Source organism: Lissotriton helveticus, chromosome 2_1 (genome assembly GCF_964261635.1).
Source record: "Lissotriton helveticus chromosome 2_1, aLisHel1.1, whole genome shotgun sequence".
NCBI classification, from domain to species: Eukaryota; Metazoa; Chordata; class Amphibia; order Caudata; family Salamandridae; genus Lissotriton; species Lissotriton helveticus.
In genome coordinates, this window is record NC_136059.1 from 1,238,980,322 (window position 1) to 1,239,001,322 (window position 21,001).

Genomic DNA, 21,001 nt, shown 5'->3' on the forward strand with positions numbered 1-21,001 from the left:
TACGACCTTTGATTTTTAACAATCGGCTGTAGAAAAAAATCCACATACCTGCTCAGAGGCTCTAGTATTGACCCTATTCCACTGATTATTGGTCTCATGGGTGGATCTGTGAGGTTCTTGTGGATCTTCGGGAGTCCATACATTGCCGGGGTGACTGGATGTTGGTTGAAGAGAAACTTATATTCACTTTCACTGATGGCACCCCTGTCTCTCCCTTCACTAAACAGATTGGCTACTTCACTTTTTAATTTACTAAGTTCTTGGAATTTGGATTTCTGATAATGTTCCTTGACACTAAGGAGTTCTTTCATTTTGTTGTCATATTTTTCCGTGTCGAAAACCACTACTCCCCCGCCATTATCGGCGGGTTTGATTGTAAGTTCCTCGCTGTTTTGCATGTTGGTAAAGGCATCTCTCTGTGCTTTTGAGAAGTTGTTATTATAGATGTTTTTTTTAGAGAATAAGTTCTTTACTTCTACCTCCACTATTCTTTCAAACACCTCTACGTTTTTGTCTATTTGATGGATACTGGGAAAGAATGTCGATTTGGGTTTTAGCCCCGTGACGCTTGGGGGGGGATTGTAATCGCGATTTTCGAAGAAGCGATTGAGACGGATCTTTCTAAAAAAATGATTTCAGATCACTCTCCATGTGGAACAAGGAGGGTGCATTGGTAGGGGCGAAACTAAAGCCTTTTTGTAGTACTGTTTGTTCTGTCCTATTTAGGGTCCTTTTGGAGAGGTTGACTATAGGGAATTCGCCTACCTCCAATATTGGGTGCTCCTGGTGGCTATATATTCCCTGGAACTGTTTTGAGGTTGTTGCTTCCTCGGATAATCCGAGCGGTTGTATCCCCTGGGGTTCCTGTATCCCCGATTTGGGCGCCTGTCTAAAAAAGGCTCCCTTTCATAATTGGAGCTTGCCCTATTCTCCTGTGGTCTGTCTGGTTCATCTTCGCCACTTGACCCTGAGGATTCTGAAAAGGTGATCCTCTTGTTGTTGTTTCTAGAATAGAGTGGTCTTTGTTGATTTGGTCTTTCCCAGCGGGGTTCATTTTTGTTGGAGTAATAGTCCTTATGGGTATAGGGATATACTCCCTCGACGGAGTATTTTTCTACATCTTTTTTAAATTTCCTAAGCTTTTTGTTAAATAGGTAGTCCCTATACCCATCTGCCTCAAAGTTAATTTCCTCCAATTTCTTTTTGGCATCTTCCAATGCCGGGGACTGTTTAAGTGTTGTTTCTATTTTATCTATCTCTTCTTTTTCCAGTTCTATTATCTCCTGGGCTGTTTCTATATTTAAAATCAGCCAATCTCGGCTACACCGGTTGGCGATCAGCGTCCAGGTCTCTATGAATTTGGGATGTTCGACAAACAGTCCAGGCTCGTTCCAGACTTGTAATCCTACGGGGATAACCCCTTCTTTTAAGTATTTGATCAGAAATTCGGCATGGAGCTCTGTTCCGATAAGTTTCTTTTTTAGATTTAAGATTTTAATCAATTGCTCATGGCTTGTATTTTGGAGATTTTTAGAACCCCCAATTTTGGGGTCCAGATTCATTAATCTGGTATACTTCTCTTCTGAGAACCCAAATGTTTTCAGTTTATCCATAATGGGTCTGGTGTGTATTTCAACAAGATATTGGGAGCCCCTGAAAGAGTGTCCCGGGAGAACAAGCTCCTCTCCAACCAAAGGGTTGTACAATTGTAGGGATGAGTATGAGAGGTACCCCTTAAACGGAAGTTAAGGGAAATAGGGTTAACCAACCGTAAATAAAGGAGAGATTCCCTTGAACTGGACTAAATAACACTAAAGCTAAAAAGTCAAAAATAATAACAAGATTCACGTGTATAAAAATAATTCTTACAGTTTATTGGTAATACAAACATTTAAAATAGTGGACAGTTAAGAGACCACTCAACACTGATTAAAACAAGATAATGACAATAAAAGATACACTTAATATTCAATATTGAGCAGCAAAATTGAAACAAAAAGACAGAAAAAAGTAAGACATTGGATTCGTACAATACTGGGTGTATATTCGTACTCTATTTTTGACACCTAATTATGTATTCTATAATATAGTATATCAACAAAGATGTCCGAGTTGTGAATTATACTAAATGGTGCGTCAACGCGTTTCTGTGGTTTTCACAATATTCTCCACCTTTGTCAAGACTACATATAATATCTGTCGTCGTGTAGGGGTCAATAAAATCACCCTAGAAAAATAGATAGAACCAACATAAGTTGCAGTAAGTACATGACAGTTTATGATTGTCACAGGCAATTTCTTTTCTGTCTGGGAGATCTATGATAAGCAGGAAACAATAGTACAAAGAAATTTATAAAGTTCTCCCTGGTACGAGCTCAGAAAAACAAATACTTGTATTTCTTTTCAATAATAGCAGATCGACATGCATTGCTTGGTTGGATGGAAACTAACTATACGTTTCCCCTGCCCTTGGTCTACTACATTCTATAATACATTGTAGCAAAAAATGTATATACATCTGTCTCACTGAATCACTCATTTTCTTAAGTTTTGCAGGTTTATCCTTATCACATTCGTGAGATATCCCAACTCTCTTTAAACCCTTCATTTGGAAAGAAGCTTTTGTTTTTTTGTTACTGACGTTCTTTATGCTAAGATTGATAAAAATGTAACTTTAGAAAGACCTATATTTGTAATTGGTGCTACATTGATTCTGTATACCAGATTAAGAAACCAAAGTCTATAAGTTCATACCTATATGTTCCGGTTGGTATCATTTAAAATGAGTAGGAAATTGTATACTTGCTATTTCCTCTTTGATTTTTAAATTGCCTTATATACCTTAGTATTTGTTAATATTAAGTTACCTTAGGGTTTGCTTTTTGGAAATTGTTGGGTATCAATTGTTATCCAAATCCGAATGTGGTATATTAGAGAGATTTGCTAGCTTCATGCATCCATTTAAAATCGTAAAGTCTGGCTAATAGTTAAATCGTCCTATAGGGCAAAAAATATAATTGTAATTAAGGTGGACAAGAGGTATATATCTTGATCAAAACAGGAGTATTTTTTGTAGTTATCCTGATTCTCGCATACCTGGTGCTAGGACATTAGGCGTTGAATATGGGCATTCCAAAACACTTAGGCCCCATAAAGCGTTCAGTCTTCTTTTCTTGATCTATTAAAACCCAGAGGCGCCTGTGTCATGTCCTTGCGGTGTGAGCTTATGGTTCTCTAAGGTTTGGGACATAAGTAAATGAAGGGCCGTTAGAAGTGGAGCGTAATTTAGAACCAGCTTCCTGTGTTGCCGAAAGTTCTACAAGTGCTTACCAATTCAAGCGCAGAGGACTGCCTACTTCTCTGGTTGTGTAAGGCCCGTTTGGTTAAATTGCCAGGGGTGCTTGCATCATGTTTGTGCGATGAAAAGGGGATATTTCCCTGGAGATCAGGACAAGAAAATAAGGTCAGTTAAAGCGCAGTTGTCAAATGGCTCCCGGTTTTTTCTCTGACCTCGCCTAATTCAATCCTAGTATTCCTATTGCCGCTTACCTGATAAGAAGCGAGATACTGCCTTCTTCTCTGGTTACCTGAAATGTGCAAGGCGAGATGAAAGGCTGTATTTAAGTACCTAGTCTCCCACCTGAGAGGTCAAGTTATGGGCCAATTAGAAAGGTGAGTTTCGAAACGCCGGATTTGCATATGCCGACTTTTAGTTCTACGTTCCGATTGGCCGGTGTGAGCAGCCCGTGTTCTAGCATTTCCTGATACCGGCTCTGGCGCTTGATAGGCCTAATTCGCAGCCAATAGAAAAGAGCTATTTCCGGCCAAAATTTTTACATTTACCGGCTTGTACCTCTACCTTACGATTGGTCTAAATAATGGGCCTATGTTCTGAAAGTTGCTGAAACTATTTAGACCGCGAAAATACACTGGCAGTGATCGTGTAGTTTACAGAACAGTGATGTTACAGTTTAAAGTTTATATATTAAACATCATGGGACTCTCAGTGTTCTGGTTATTTACAGCGCAATAAAGGAGTTAGTTGACGCTCTTTTCTGTATTTGGGAAATGATCGCAGGCTTACTGGGACCTATCGAAAGGAAAAGATATTTACAAGGGGACTAAATCGAAAAAAAAAATTTGCAGTGCTAAAATCCTAAAGGGGTAGATTAATCACTCTTGGAAAGGAGACAGAAATTCTTCGTTAAACTTAGCGTGAGCAATTTTGGTAGGGGTTTGTCAAGGGACTAATTTAGGATGCTAGTACTTCTGTGTTGGAACAGAGAACGGAGGGTCTAAATGCATTTGGTCCAATACTCCCTGGTATTTAAACCTTTGAGGATGGTATTAAGGAAACAGAAATAGAATTGTTCACGAGTTTTTCTTAGTCTGTCAATGTCGCCGCCTCATCTAGTGGTCCTAATCTTCTCTAAAATATACCAACGCAGATCATCACAGGTGTGATTGTGTAATTCACCGCATTTCGCGGGTCCTCGGCCACAGTCTCGTCGGCGGCCATACTTGGTGAGGGGCAGATATTGCGCGTCCCAGTCTGCTTTCTATGTTTGAGGCGAGTACAAAGGCAGGCAAATTGTGTAGCTCGCCCTTAATAGCTCTCGCGCTTTCACTTGCAGCAGCGCCCTCATTTGTAGCGCTTGTATTTTAAAACCCCGGTTTGTCTTTTTTGTTGTAAATTTATTTTGGGCACTTACCCCTGATTTTAAATATTGGCCAAGCATACCCCCACTACCGCCATCTTACCTGCATTATAATCTGAAAATTCACCGCATTTTGCGGGTCCTCGGCCACAGTCTCGTCGGCGGCCATACTTGGTGAGGGGCAGATATTGCGCGTCCCAGTCTGCTTTCTATGTTTGAGGCGAGTACAAAGGCAGCCATGCCGGTGCGCAGCGGTAACGCACAGCGGGGACGCCGAACTGACGCCGGAGTTATGCCAGAGTTCAGCCCGTCTGCGCCCGTCCGCGCTGAGGACGGGCTGCAGGGCGGGCGGGACTCAGCTCATACTCCTTTCCCTCCTGATGAGATAGTCATGCTTTACTCCAGGGCAGATATTCTCGCTCTGAGGCTGTCATCTTTGCCTTGTCTCCACCGCTATTCTCCTGAAGGGATCTTGCATTCTCACAGCTGTTGGGCTTGTATGGCCTCCTTTGAATCCTCCTGTACTGACTCTGTTACATCACACCATTTGCGTAAACAGCCTGATGCGCCCCGGAGATCTGGATTTTTAATTAACGCTCGATCTCTTATTAGGCATAATGTCGCCTTCCACGATTTCGTGGACGACCGACAGCCGGACTGGGTGTTCATTACGGAGACCTGGGCCTCAGACACCTCAGGGCATGATCTGATTATGGCCATTCCTGACGGCTACTCTTTTCATAGGCACGACAGATCCTCGCGCAGAGGAGGAGGTATTGCCATTCTTTTTAAATCCTCTTTTTCTTGTCTGATTAAACCACTATCGAAGCCCTCTGATCGCTTTGAATCACTCTATTTTTGTATTACTCTTTCCCCATCGGTTTCCTTTACTGGGATTTTGGTATATAGGCCCCCTGGTCCTAGAGCCAGTTTCTCATCAGAATTAATGACAATCCTGGAGCCTTATTTCGGAAAAGCGGCCTTCACCATTCTGGGTGATTTTAATTTTCACTTTGATGAGGTCAATTCTAAGGACACTATATCATTGGTTGCGTCATTGGGAGCATGTGATTTTGTCCAGCTTGTGAATAGCCCCACACATTCGGCTGGGCATATACTTGACGGGGTATTTTCTAATGACAAATAGACACAAGGGTGGTGGAGGGTCCGAGGGGAGATAGTTTATAGACCGGGAAAGTACCTTGTCCCCCAACTAAATAGCTAAAAACACGAGAGGTACTTACAGTCTGGGTAACAAGAATCTACTGGAACCTAATTGTGTCCCGTTTTTATATTCAGACCACACAGTTGATCTAAACAAATGACAGTGTCAAGACAGAGAAGTGAGACAGAGAAGATCAAGAGTCTGAAAGACTAGGAAAAGTACCCATCAGCCCACTCAAAAGTGGAATCTCGTCATCTGGGTTGTTCAGTGTTGGAGAGAGGTGTCCTGTAGGCTCCTCCTCAGGGAGAGTCTGAGGTTGCCTAGTAGCGGACCCAAGGATAAAGCATCCAAACAGTAGATGACAGTGTGTGAGCAGAAGGGGCAGAAGTTGCAGTGCTCAAAAGAAAAACAGAAAAGGAAAATGATCCTCGTGAGTTAAAAATACCTACTTTGATGACATAAGAAACTTTATTGGGTCTGACCATCAAAGTGGTATTATTAAAAGAAGCAGTATGCTGATAGCATGGAAGGAATTACTATCCACACGGCTCAGGTTTCCATCCGAGGTAACGACGGAGAGTGCGTGGCCTCCTTTCACCCTGAGCAGTCGCCAGGTGAGGTGAGGTTTTTTCTCCCTGAAATTAGGGAGAAGACACACCATCTTCCTCTTAATTAATTGGAGAGTGGTTGTAAACCACGTTCTGAATCACCATAAGTAAGTGTTGCAGTAGCAAACCATAGGTCCTGAAGAAAGCCGCTTCTAGGCTGAAACATGTCGACCAACCAACATACATGGTGGATAGTAATTCCTTCCATGCTATCAGCATACTGCAGTGAACTTGCAGATTACAAGAATCAAGCAGAGGATCTCACCAAAAAGCTGCAAAATCGGGGGTATCCGACCAAGATTCTCCAAAAAAGCCAAAAACGTGCGTGGAATCAACCGCGTTCCGGTCTCTTAGAACAGACAAACAAAACAGCAGGAGAAATACCCCTGACATGTGTTACTACTTATAACACCATTTCCAATGACGTCTCCCGTATAATAAGGAAACACTGGAATATCCTAAATACTGGCAACTTGAGGTGGGAAAAACCCTTGTTTTCTTTCAAAAGAGCACAGAGCATAAAGGACAGGGTGGTCAACACAAGACCAAAAAAGACAATCCCAGAAAGGGAAACACAAACAACTCTATGGGATTTACCGAAAGTGACAGGCCACTACAAATGTGGAACCTGCAGTGTCTGCCCCTTCACAAAGAACACAAAAACACTGCAATTGGAACCAAATAAAACCTGGACTATCAGGATTCATACAAATTGCAACAGTGAGAATGTTGTCTACATGCTCACATGCCCGTGTGACCTAAGATACGTGGGTATGACGAGCCGGAAGATAAAACTCCAGGTAGGTGAGCATAGAAGCACTATTAGGTGCCAAAAGACTAACACGAGACTCACTGAACATTTTCTTTCAAAAGGCCATACACCAGATGACTTGGAATGGACTATTATTGAGCAAGTCAAGCCAGGAACTAATCTGACTAAACGACTTTTTGAAAAGGAGCAAAGATGGGTATACAGATTGTCTACCCACAAGTCTGGCTTGAACGACAATATCCCGTGGAACAGTGTACTGACATAAATACCTACCCACAAACAATTTCATGATGTGTTCATAAATTGCGTAACCACCTAGCAAAAACAAAGACTTCAAAATTATACATTTAACAAAGTCGAATATGAATTCTGACTCTGCCCGCTGATCCGTTATACATATATCCCCAACTGGTCTTGGAAATGAAGAAATGCCCTTAAAAATACATGAAAAACGATTCCATACTAAATGCGATTGGTCTCCATAGAAACGTAAACAAGAGTCTTGCCCCCGTCGTTTCTGCTAGAGACCGCTGACATCACTCGGGAGCGCCGCCCTCGGAGAAACCTGATTGGCCAAACGGCAGGTCACGTGATTACACCACGTGATACGGCCACGCCCAACCAGGAAGCGCTCCAAACGGTACTTTACCGGCAGCCACAGAGAGCACCGGTTACTCCTCGGGGCACCACCAGCCGGAACCAAGTAGGTTTACCGCCTGATGATCAGAAGCAGCAAGTAAGTGATGCGCGATCGTTTAAAAGAAGGAACAAGTGGTTCCTCGCATTTCTAAAAAGCCCGCTGGCAATGTCACATGTACAAACTGCCAGGAAACTAAAACCGGGCAAACCTTTTCTCTTTTTCTCCTTTTGCTACGTAACGACTTTAAGGAGACGGACTCTTGCCGTCGTGGAAGTGCAGGTGCCCATGAAGCGGCAAATACCGCAAGGAAGCGTAAGCAAAATACTATACCAGTCGCAATTCACAAACAGCGACGTCACGACTGCTCACAAATTTCAGCAGCCGTTCACTTCGTGATCACAAATAGAGATCACTCACTCATAGCACGCCGAAACTAATTTTCACCAGCTATTCACTAAATGCCAAAACCAGGCCGACACCACTTCTTTGGCATTATTCGAGTAGCGACCAGCCACAGTCTTGGAATAGCACTGTAGCAATGTAGCACAACTAGATGAATCCCTCTGTTTCACAACTTAGGATTATCATCAACTATTGACTCGGTATGACTTTATATGTTAAATGTGGCATATATGTATTGTCTACCCCTGTATGTGACCCCGCCCTGTTTGTTTTTTGTTTCCCTGTTTTTACAGGTTTTTTCTTTGAACAAAAGAATAAGCACTTATTTTTCACGAGTCCACAATTTGTGCACTCTAAATTTGGACTAGGGCAGGACGCACCTTAGCGTGTGTGGACCACCCAGTTCATTATCATGGTCCTGACGAAAACCAATGAATAATACAATGTTTGAAACATGTAGACCTTTTTAACCTATAGCATTTATCACTCCTCACATAGCCCACTTAGCTATTTTTATCAAACACTAATCATACCACCGAAGCCTACCTAATTAGGCATAGGTGCAACACGTTTTTAACTAAGGGTTCAAGCACTCAAGAATAAATAACTTGCAGTGAGTAGTGTTGGCCCTTTTTAAATCACTTGTTTGATCGCCCTGTATATATAAAAGAAAAACGAACCAGCTCCACTGTAATCAGGTGTCGCAGCACACCCTATAGGCACTCGGCCTATGGGGTGGGACCCCGATGATGAAGCATGTCACCAACTAGGTTGGTGAGTGAGGGGTCTTCTATAAGGATATGCATTATCCTAAAACAGGCTGAGGCACATGATGCTGAATTGAGCACTTGAGCCCGTATCCAGAGGAACCCCGTTTTTTGTTCTCTCTGTTTTGAGTAGATACTCCTCCATTGTTTTTGTAATTATTTTCTAATGACACCAGGCTTTCTACTGGCCCCCCGTTACCGTTGGTCTGGACAGATCACTATGCTGTGCCACTGGAACTTTCCCTTCCTGTCTCAGGCTCTATCAATTTGGTAGCTCCGCCATTCACCTTAAGGAGAAATTTTAGGAATATCTCGGATGAAGCTCTTGCCCCTCTTGTTTCCACTCCTGTATCTCTATCTTCAAAAGATGCAGCTGATGCAGCTCAAGATCTGATGGACTCTATCTCTAATGCTGTGGAACAACGTGCCCCCTCATCCCTGCGATATGTAGCTCGCCGAAAGCCTACGGCACCTTGGTTTTCTGATCAGTTGAGACTCTTGAGGCACGGATGTAGGAGCAGTGAGAGAATCTGGAGGAAATCTTGGGACCTTAATGATCGTGAGGCCCACAAGCTTGCACTACGGGAATATAAACGAAGAGTGGTAATAGAGAAGCAGGCGTATTTCTCCAATCTCACCAGCTCTCTCTCCTCTTCCAGGGAGCTCTTTAAAATCGCTGACACCTTATGCTCCCTGCAACTTTCAGATCCCGTAGTCAGCTCACAAGAACTCTGCAATAGTATTTCTGACTTCTTTCATAATAAAATTCTGGACATACATGTCTCTTTGGAAGCCCATTGCCATGCTCTGGATCTAAGTATCCCGCCTGTCATTTCCAGTCTTGATTCATTAGGTAAAGATCCTTCCCATTCATTTATTGAATTTCCATCTCTATCCCTTGAAGGACTGAGCCTGCTACTTGACAGGATAAAATCTGCTTCCCCCCTGGACCCTCTACCTCTGAAAAAATTGAAAGAGTGTAGAAATAGCCTTCTTCCTTCTATGCTTGAGACCATGAATAAGGCTATTTCCCAGGGCTCTTTTCCATCCGTATGGAAGAAGGCGATTGTGAGACCTCTTCTTAAGAAACCTTCCCTCGATCCGGCCCTTCTGAAAAACTTCAGGCTGATCTCCCTTCTCCCTGCTCCTGCCAAGATGCTTGAGGCGCATCTGAATCTTCATTTGTCTTCCTTTCTTGATTCCTCTGAATACCTTGATAACACGCAACATGGTTTCAGAAAACACCACAGCACTGAGTCCGCCCTCACTTGTGTGGTAGATAACATCCGACGCAAAGTGGACTCTGGCCAAACTACGGTGCTGGTTTTGTTGGACCTCACGGCCGCATTTGACACCCTGTCCCCCGCCATCCTTACATCTCGGCTTAGGGAAGCTGGTGTCATGGGGACGGCCCTGAGTCTCCTCAATTCCTTTCTGTTGGAAAGGGAGCAGAGAGTGATGCTTGGGAACTACCTCTCCCCTGCTAAGTCATTGCAGTGTGGGGTGCCACAAGGGTCGGCCCTAAGTCCGACCCTGTTTAACATCTATGTGGCTCCCCTGGCAAGACTAGTTAGATCTCAGGGGATGGAGGTGGCGTCCTACGCAGATGACACCCAGATTATGGTATCACTGGCTCACTCCTCTGTCAGGTCATCTGCCGCCAGTTTTAGGGTATGCATGCAGTATGTGGCAGACTGGATGACTATAAATTCCCTCAAACTGAATGGCGAAAAGACGGAGGTGCTGATTTTTGGGAAGGACCAAGATGTTTGGTCGAGTGAGTGGTGGCCACCTTCTCTGGGCATCTGCCCCACTCCCTCCCAATCTGCCAGAAACCTTGGTGTAATATTTGACACCTCACTCTCTCTATCCCTTCAAGTCAACAGGACCGTGGCCACCTGCTGGGGTGTGATCAGGATACTGAACAGAATCCGCGGGTATCTCTCCCCCCAGGCGCGCAAACAGGTTGCAGTCGCCCTGGTGGGCTCGAGGTTAGACTATTGCAACTCTCTGTATATGGAAGTCAATAAGAGTCTTTTACATCGCCTGCAGATGGTTCAGAATGCTGCAGCGCGTTTTGTTCTGGCTCTTCCGAAAACCTCTTCTGCCACTGCGGCTAGGAAAGAACTTCACTGGCTTCCGGTCCAACACAGAATTTCCTTTAAAATTCTGTGTTTGGCTTACAGAGCGCTGACAGAAGGCTCCTCGAGTGATATTGGCTCTCTGATTACGCGGTATGTTCCCACAAGAGGTCTTCGCTCCGCGGGACTTTGTCAACTTGTTGTGCCCCGGGTCAAGCTTGCTAGATGGGGAGCCAAGGCTTTCTCCGTGGGTGCCCCTCGGCTCTGGAATTCTATTCCTATTGATATAAAAACTCTTCCTTCCTTAGAGTTATTCAAAAAGGCTCTTAAAACTTACTTGTTTAGGAGTGCCTACTAATGAGAGAATGCTGCAGAGAGGAGGTCTGGGCCTGTATATTTGACTTAGGCGCCTTGACGCCCATTGGGCTAAGTCTGCACGTGACAAGAACTGTTTCATTCATTCATTCATTCATTGTGCTGGCTGAAGTGCTCTGTTAGGGGTGCATTGCACTTGTTTGTGCGTATAGCCGATTTGTGCTCCAAAACTCTGAGTCTGAGTTCTCTGCTGGTCTCCCCCACATATCCCAGGTTGCAGGGGCAGATCAGCAGGTATATTACATTTTGACTCCTGCAATTATTGAATGTCTTGGAGGTCAGAGTTTTTCCATTAAATTCAAGGCTAGTGCCTGTGATACAATGGGAGCACACCGAGCATGTCCCCCATTTGTGGTTACCTGTCGCTATTGGGCCGGCAAGAGTTCGTTGGGTTTCCATGGGTGGTTTATATGTGTGTACCAGGCAGTTACGAAGGGTTTGGTTTTTGCGGAATGAGAACAAAGGTTTGTTGAGTTGATTAGCAGTATTAAAATTTAGTACACACCAATTTCTATTAACTATGTTTTTGATCTGATTACTTAGATGTGAAAACTGAGTCACGAATACTACTCTGTCTAAGTCCATTTTGTTACGGACTTTGTCTTGATCAAGGAGACTATCTCGGTTATAGAATCTTGCTCTTTTAAGGGAATGTTTAATAAGTTTGTGGGGGTAGCCCCTCTCCTTAAGTTTTTTTGTCATATTCTCAGAGTGTCGATAGAAATATTCCAGGTTTGAACAATTTCGCCTTAGTCTTAGAAATTCACCGAATGGCACATTGTCCTTTTGTGCCTTAGGGTGATTACTAGAGTAATGTAACAGAGAGTTTTTGTCCGTTGGTTTGGTGAATAACTCCACCTTCAGGACACCTTCCTCTTCTTTAACCACTATGTCCAGAAATTCTACCTTGGAATTGCTGTGGTGTCCTGTAAACCTTAGGTTTGGATCACCCAGGTTGAGCCATTCCAGGAAGCTGAGTAGGTCCTGGCTGGCACCGCTCCAGATGAAGATGATATCATCAATGTAGCGATGCCAGCAGGAGATGTTCTCAAAAAAAGGGGCAGCCTCATTGAATATGTGTCTGAGTTCAAAATCTCCCACATATAAACAGGCCAGACTGGCGGCACAAGTGGCCCCCATGCTGGTCCCCTAGATCTGGAGGTATAAGTCATTTTTGAAGAGAAAAAAATTTCTCTTCAAAATAAGGTGGATACATGACATAATAAAGGTATCGTCACCACCATTAAGGTCCTCTGTTTCAAGAATGGAAGCTATCACCTCCAGGGTGTTATTTTGGGGGATATTCGTATAGAGGGCTTCAATATCTAGGGTGACCAGGAACTGGGTCACCCTATTGAACCCTCTACCCTCAAATACAGAGGTCGCGTGGGAGGTGTCTTTGAGGTACGACCTTTGTTTTTTAACAATCGGCTGTAGAAAAAAATCCACATACCTGCTTAGAGGCTCTAGTATTGACCCTATTCCACTGATTATTGGTCTCATGGGTGGATCTGTGAGGTTCTTGTGGATCTTCGGGAGTCCATACATTGCCGGGGTGACTGGATGTTGGTTGAAGAGAAACTCATATTCACTTTCACTGATGGCACCCCTGTCTCTCCCTTCACTCAACAGATTGGCTACTTCACTTTTTAATTTACTAAGTTCTTGGAATTTGGATTTCTGATAATGTTCCTTGACACTAAGGACTTCTTTCATTTTGTTGTCATATTTTTCAGTGTCGAAAACCACTACTCCCCCGCCCTTATCGGCGGGTTTGATTGTAAGTTCCTCGCTGTTTTGCATGTTGGTAAGGGCATCTCTCTGTGCTTTTGAGAAGTTGTTATTATAGATATTTTTTTTAGAGAATAAGTTCTTTACTTCTACCTCCACTATTCTTTCAAACACCTCTACGTTTTTGTCTATTTGATGGATACTGGGAAAGAATGTCGATTTGGGTTTTAGCCCCGTGACACTTGGGGGGGGATTGTAATCGCGATTTTCGAAGAAGCGATTGAGACGGATCTTTCTAAAAAAATGATTTCAGATCACTCTCCATGTGGAACAAGGAGGGTGCATTGGTAGGTGCGAAACTAAAGCCTTTTTGTAGTACTGTTTGTTCTGTCCTATTTAGGGTCCTTTTGGAGAGGTTGACTATAGGGAATTCGCCTACCTCCAATATTGGGTGCTCCTGGTGGCTATATATTCCCTGGAACTGTTTTGAGGTTGTTGCTTCCTCGGATAATCCGAGCGGTTGTATCCCCTGGGGTTCCTGTATCCCCGATTTGGGCGCCTGTCTAAAAAAGGCTCCCTTTCATAATTGGAGCTTGCCCTATTCTCCTGTGGTCTGTCTGGTTCATCTTCGCCACTTGACCCTGAGGATTCTGAAAAGGTGATCCTCTTGTTGTTGTTTCTAGAATAGAGTGGTCTTTGTGGATTTGGTCTTTCCCAGCGGGGTTCATTTTTGTTGGAGTAATAGTCCTTATGGGTATAGGGATATACTCCCTCGACGGAGTATTTTTCTACATCTTTTTTAAATTTCCTAAGCTTTTTGTTACATCGGTAGTCCCTATATCCATCTGCCTCAAAGTTAATTTCCTCCAATTTCTTTTTGGCATCTTCCAATGCCGGGGACTGTTTAAGTGTTGTTTCTATTTTATCTATCTCTTCTTTTTCCAGTTCTATTATCTCCTGGGCTGTTTCTATAATTAAAATCAGCCAATCCCGGCTACACCGGTTGGCGATCAGTGTCCAGGTCTCTATGAATTTGGGATGTTCGACAAACAGTCCAGGCTCGTTCCAGACTTGTAATCCTACGGGGATAACCCCTTCTTTTAAGTATTTGATCAGAAATTCGGCATGGAGCTCTGTTCTGATAAGTTTCTTTTTCAGATTTAAGATTTTAATCAATTGCTCATGGCTTGTATTTTGGAGATTTTTAGAACCCCCTATTTTGGGGTCCAGATTCATTAATCTGGTATACTTCTCTTCTGAGAACCCAAATGTTTTCAGTTTATCCATAATGGGTCTGGTGTGTATTTCAACAAGATATTGGGAGCCCCTGAAAGAGTGTCCCGGGAGAACAAGCTCCTCTCCAACCAAAGGGTTGTACAATTGTAGGGATGAGTATGAGAGGTACCCCTTAAACGGAAGTTAAGGGAAATAGGGTTAACCAACCGTAAATAAAGGAGAGATTCCCTTGAACTGGACTAAATAACACTAAAGCTAAAAAGTCAAAAACAATAACAAGATTCACGTGTATAAAAAGAATTCTTACAGTTTATTGGTAATACAAACATTTAAAATAGTGGACAGTTAAGAGACCACTCAACACTGATTAAAACAAGATAATGACAATAAAAGATACACTTAATATTCAATATTGACCAGCAAAATTGAAACAAAAAGACAGAAAAAAGTAAGACATTGGATTCGTACAATACTGGGTGTATATTCGTACTCTATTTTTGACACCTAATTATGTATTCTATAATATAGTATATCAACAAAGATGTCCGAGTTGTGAATTATACTAAATGGTGCGTCGACGCGTTTCGGTGGTTTTTCACAATATTCTCCACCTTTGTCAAGACTACATATAATATCTGTCGTCGTGTAGGGGTCAATAAAATCACCCTAGAAAAATAGATAGAACCAACATAAGTTGCAGTAAGTACATGACAGTTTATGATTGTCACAGGCAATTTCTTTTCTGTCTGGGAGATCTATGATAAGCAGGAAACAATAGTACAAAGAAATGTATAAAGTTCTCCCTGGTACAAGCTCAGAAAAACAAATACTTGTATTTCTTTTCAATAATAGCAGATCGACATGCATTGCTTGGTTGGATGGAAACTAACTATACGTTTCCCCTGCCCTTGATCTACTACATTCTATAATACATTGTAGCAAAAAATGTATATAGAACACACAACAGAGCAGACCAGGTCTGAAATAGGTGTGTAGTTGTAATGACCAATGTGTAACAGTGGGTGCATGTATGCACGCATGTTGGTGAAACCATCGGCTAGAGAACTCCCATCAGACCACCCTTTATGGTGGAGTTAGCGTCATGTGGGATATTTGTTGATCATGCCATATCACAACCGACCATATAGTGCCGATATGGAAATGGATGTCAATACTCTCGCCGTGATGTCCCTTATGAGGTGATGTTTACTAAAGTACAGTGCTCAAATAATAATGATGAATTAAAATTGACTACACATGCGCTGTATCTTATTCAAAACGCAATCTATGTGTCAAGTGTTAAAAAACACGCCGGGTAGTAAGACTCCCCCATGGCGCAGTGTAGGACGGTCGACATGTTTCAGCCTGAGGGGCATTGCCCCGGCTTTCTTCAGGACCATAGACAAAGAAGGCTACTGTAACTATAAATAATAAGATGAGTGAAATGAACAATTAATGTACTAGAAAAAGTTACATATCTACCAGGAACCATCACAATTGAATGCCCACTGGAAGGAGAGAAGAACATCTTCTTCCCAGCTTTGTGTGGGTGAAGGCATCACCTCACCCGGCAACCGCTCGGGAGTATGAAGCCCCGCTCTGTCCGTCGGTGCTCCCGCTTAGTATGACGAGCGCTCGTCATACTAAGCGGGAGCACCGACGGACAGAGCGGGGCTTCATACTCCCGAGCGGTTGCCGGGTGAGGTGATGCCTTCACCCACACAAAGCTGGGAAGAAGATGTTCTTCTCTCCTTCCAGTGGGCATTCAATTGTGATGGTTCCTGGTAGATATGTAACTTTTTCTAGTACATTAATTGTTCATTTCACTCATCTTATTATTTATAGTTACAGTAGCCTTCTTTGTCTATGGTCCTGAAGAAAGCCGGGGCAATGCCCCTCAGGCTGAAACATGTCGACCGTCCTACACTGCGCCATGGGGGAGTCTTACTACCCGGCGTGTTTTTTAACACTTGACACATAGATTGCGTTTTGAATAAGATACAGCGCATGTGTAGTCAATTTTAATTCATCATTATTATTTGAGCACTGTACTTTAGTAAACATCACCTCATAAGGGACATCACGGCGAGAGTATTGACATCCATTTCCATATCGGCACTATATGGTCGGTTGTGATATGGCATGATCAACAAATATCCCACATGACGCTAACTCCACCATAAAGGGTGGTCTGATGGGAGTTCTCTAGCCGATGGTTTCACCAACATGCGTGCATACATGCACCCACTGTTACACATTGGTCATTACAACTACACACCTATTTCAGACCTGGTCTGCTCTGTTGTGTGTTCTATGTATCAGAGTAGGGGAGCGAGCAGAGAGGTCATTAAACATTCCCCTTGACCCTCCACATACCCTTTTGTTTTTTAGCAAAAAATTTATATACATCTGTCTCACTGAATCACTCATTTTCTTAAGTTTTGCAGGTTTATCCTTATCACATTCGTGAGATATCCCAACTCTCTTTAAACCCTTCATTTGGGAAGAAGCTTTCGTTTTTTTGTTACTGACGTTCTTTATGCTAAGATTGATAAAAATGTAACTTTAGAAAGACCTATATTTGTAATTGGTGCTACATTGATTCTGTATACCAGATTAAGAAACCAAAGTCTATAAGTTCATACCTATATGTTCCGGTTGGTATCATTTAAAATGAGTAGGAAATTGTATACTTGCTATTTCCTCTTTGATTTTTAAATTGCCTTATATACCTTAGTATTTGTTATTATTAAGTTACCTTAGGGTTTGCTTTTTGGAAATTGTTGGGTATCAATTGTTATCCAAATCCGAATGTGGTATATCAGAGAGATTTGCTAGCTTCATGCATCCATTTAAAATCGTAAAGTCTGGCTAATAGTTAAATCGTCCTATAGGGAAAAAAATATAATTGTAATTAAGGTGGACAAGAGGTATATATCTTGATCAAAACAGGAGTATTTTTTGTAGTTATCCTGATTCTCGCATACCTGGTGCTAGGACATTAGGCGTTGAATATGGGCATTCCGAAATACTTAGGCCCCATAAAGCGTTCAGTCTTCTTTTCTTGATCTATTAAAACCCAGAGGCGCCTGTGTCATGTCCTTGCGGTGTGAGCTTATGGTTCTCTAAGGTTTGGGACATAAGTAAATGAAGGGCCGTTAGAAGTGGAGCGTAATTTAGAACCAGCTTCCTGTGTTGCCGAAAGTTCTACAAGTGCTTACCAATTCAAGCGCAGAGGTCTGCCTACTTCTCTGGTTGTGTAAGGCCCGTTTGGTTAAATTGCCAGGGGTGCTTGCATCATGTTTGTGCGATGAAAAGGGGATATTTCCCTGGAGATCAGGACAAGAAAATAAGGTCAGTTAAAGCGCAGTTGTCAAATGGCTCCCGGTTTTTTCTCTGACCTCGCCTAATTCAATCCTAGTATTCCTATTGCCGCTTACCTGATAAGAAGCGAGATACTGCCTTCTTCTCTGGTTACCTGAAATGTGCAAGGCGAGATGAAAGGCTGTATTTAAGTACCTAGTCTCCCACCTGATAGGTCAAGTTATGGGCCAATTAGAAAGATGAGTTTCGAAACGCCGGATTTGCATATGCCGACTTGTAGTTCTACGTTCCGATTGGCCGGTGTGAGCAGCCCGTGTTCTAGCATTTCCTGATACCGTCTCTGGCGCTTGATAGGCCTAATTCGCAACCAATAGAAAAGAGCTATTTCCGGCCAAAATTTTTACATTTACGGGCTTGTACCTCTACCTTACGATTGGTCTAAATAATGGGCCTATGTTCTGAAAGTTGCTGAAACTATTTAGACCACGAAAATACACTGGCAGTGATCATGTAGTTTACAGAACAGTGATGTTACAGTTTAAAGTTAATATATTAAACATCATGGGACTCTCAGTGTTCTGGTTATTTACAGCGCAATAAAGGAGTTAGTTGACACTCTTTTCTGTATTTGGAAAATGATCGCAGGCTTACTGGGACCTATCGAAAGGAAAAGATATTTACAAGGGGACTAAATCGCAAACAAATTTTGTTTCCTTAATACCATCCTCAAAAGTTTAAATACCAGGGAGGATTGGACCAAATGCATTTAGACCCTCCGTTCTCTGTTCCAACACAGAAGTACTAGCATCCTAAATTAGTCCCTTGACAAACCCCTACCAAAATTGCTCACGCTAAGTTTAACGAAGAATTTCTTTCTCCTTTCCGAGAGTGATTAATCTACCCCTTTAGGATTTTAGCGCTGCAAACATTTTTTTTTCGATTTAGTCCCCTTGTAAATATCTTTTCCTTTCGATAGGTCCCAGTAAGCCTGCGATCATTTCCCAAATACAGAAAAGAGCGTCAACTAACTCCTTTATTGCGCTGTAAATAACCAGAACACTGAGAGTCCCATGATGTTTAATATATTAACTTTAAACTGTAACATCACTGTTCTGTAAACTACACGATCACTGCCAGTGTATTTTCGTGGTCTAAATAGTTTCAGCAACTTTCAGAACATAGGCCCATTATTTAGACCAATCGTAAGGTAGAGGTACAAGCCGGTAAATGTAAAAACTTTGGCCGGAAATAGCTCTTTTCTATTGGTTGCGAATTAGGCCTATCAAGCGCCAGAGCCGGTATCAGGAAATGCTAGAACGCGGGCTGCTCACACCGGCCAATCGGAACGTAGAACTACAAGTCGGCATATGCAAATCCGGCGTTTCGAAACTCACCTTTCTAATTGGCCCATAACTTGACCTATCAGGTGGGAGACTAGGTACTTAAATACAGCCTTTCATCTCGCCTTGCACATTTCAGGTAACCAGAAAAGAAGGCAGTATCTTGCTTCTTATCAGGTAAGCGGCAATAGGAATACTAGGATTGAATTAGGCGAGGTCGGAGAAAAAAAACGGGAGCCATTTGACAACCGCGCTTTAACTGACCTTATTTTCTTGTCCCGATCTCCAGGGAAATATCCCCTTTTCATCGCACAAACATGATGCAAGCACCCCTGGCAATTTAACCAAACGGGCCTTACACAACCAGAGAAGTAGGCAGTCCTCTGCGCTTGAATTGGTAAGCACTTGTAGAACTTTCCGCAACACAGGAAGCTGGTTCTAAATTACGCTCCACTTCTAACGGCCCTTCATTTACTTATGTCCCAAACCTTAGAGAACCATAAGCTCACACCGCAAGGACATGACACAGGCGCCTCTGGGTTTTAATAGATCGAGAAAAGAAGACTGAACGCTTTATGGGGCCTAAGTATTTCGGAATGCCCATATTCAACGCCTAATGTCCTAGCACCAGGTATGCGAGAATCAGGATAACTACAAAAAATACTCCTGTTTTGATCAAGATATATACCTCTTGTCCACCTTTATTACAATTATATTTTTTGCCCTATAGGACGATTTTACTCTTAGCCAGACTTTACGATTTTAAATGGATGCATGAAGCTAGCAAATCTCTCTGATATACCACATTCGGATTTGGATAACAATTGATACCCAACAATTTCCAAAAAGCAAACCCTAAGGTAACTTATTATTAACAAATACTAAGGTATATAAGGCAATTTAAAAATCAAAGAGGAAATAGCAAGTATACAATTTCCTACTCATTTTAAATGATACCAACCGGAACATATAGGTATGAACTTATAGACTTTGGTTTCTTAATCTGGTATACAGAATCAATGTAGCACCAATTACAAATATAGGTCTTTCTAAAGTTACATTTTTATCAATCTTAGCATAAAGAACGTCAGTAACAAAAAAACGAAAGCTCCTTCCCAAATGAAGGGTTTAAAGAGAGTTGGGATCTCTCACGAATGTGATAAGGATAAACCTGCAAAACGTAGGAAAATGAGTGATTCAGTGAGACAGATGTATATACATTTTTTGCTACAATGTATTATAGAATGTAGTAGACCAAGGGCAGGGGAAACGTATAGTTAGTTTCCATCCAACCAAGCAATGCATGTCGATCTGCTATTATTGAAAAGAAATACAAGTATTTGTTTTTCTGAGCTTGTACCAGGGAGAACTTTATAAATTCTTTGTACTATTGTTTCCTGCTTAGCATAGATCTCCCAGACAGAAAAGAAATTGCCTGTGACAATCATAAACTGTCATGTACTTACTGCAACTTATGTTGGTTCTATCTATTTTTCTAGGGTGATTTTTTTGACCCCTACACGGCGACAGATATTATATGTAGTCTTGACAAAGGTGGGGAATATTGTGAAAAACCACCAAAACGCGTCGACGCACCATTTAGTATAATTCACAACTCGGACATCTTTGTTGATATACTATATTATAGAATACATAATTTAGGTGTCAAAAATAGAGTACGAATATACACCCAGTATTGTACGAATCCAATGTCTTACTTTTTTCTGTCTTTTTGTTTCAATCAAAACTAAGGTACAGCCATGAGTAAATTAGAAAAGAAGGTGGACAGATGGATACAACTACCACTATCATTGGTAGACAGAATGGCCATTGTTAAGATGGTCATATTGCCCAAATTTGTATACCTCCTTAATAATAGTCCCATTGCACCACCAGCGGCAG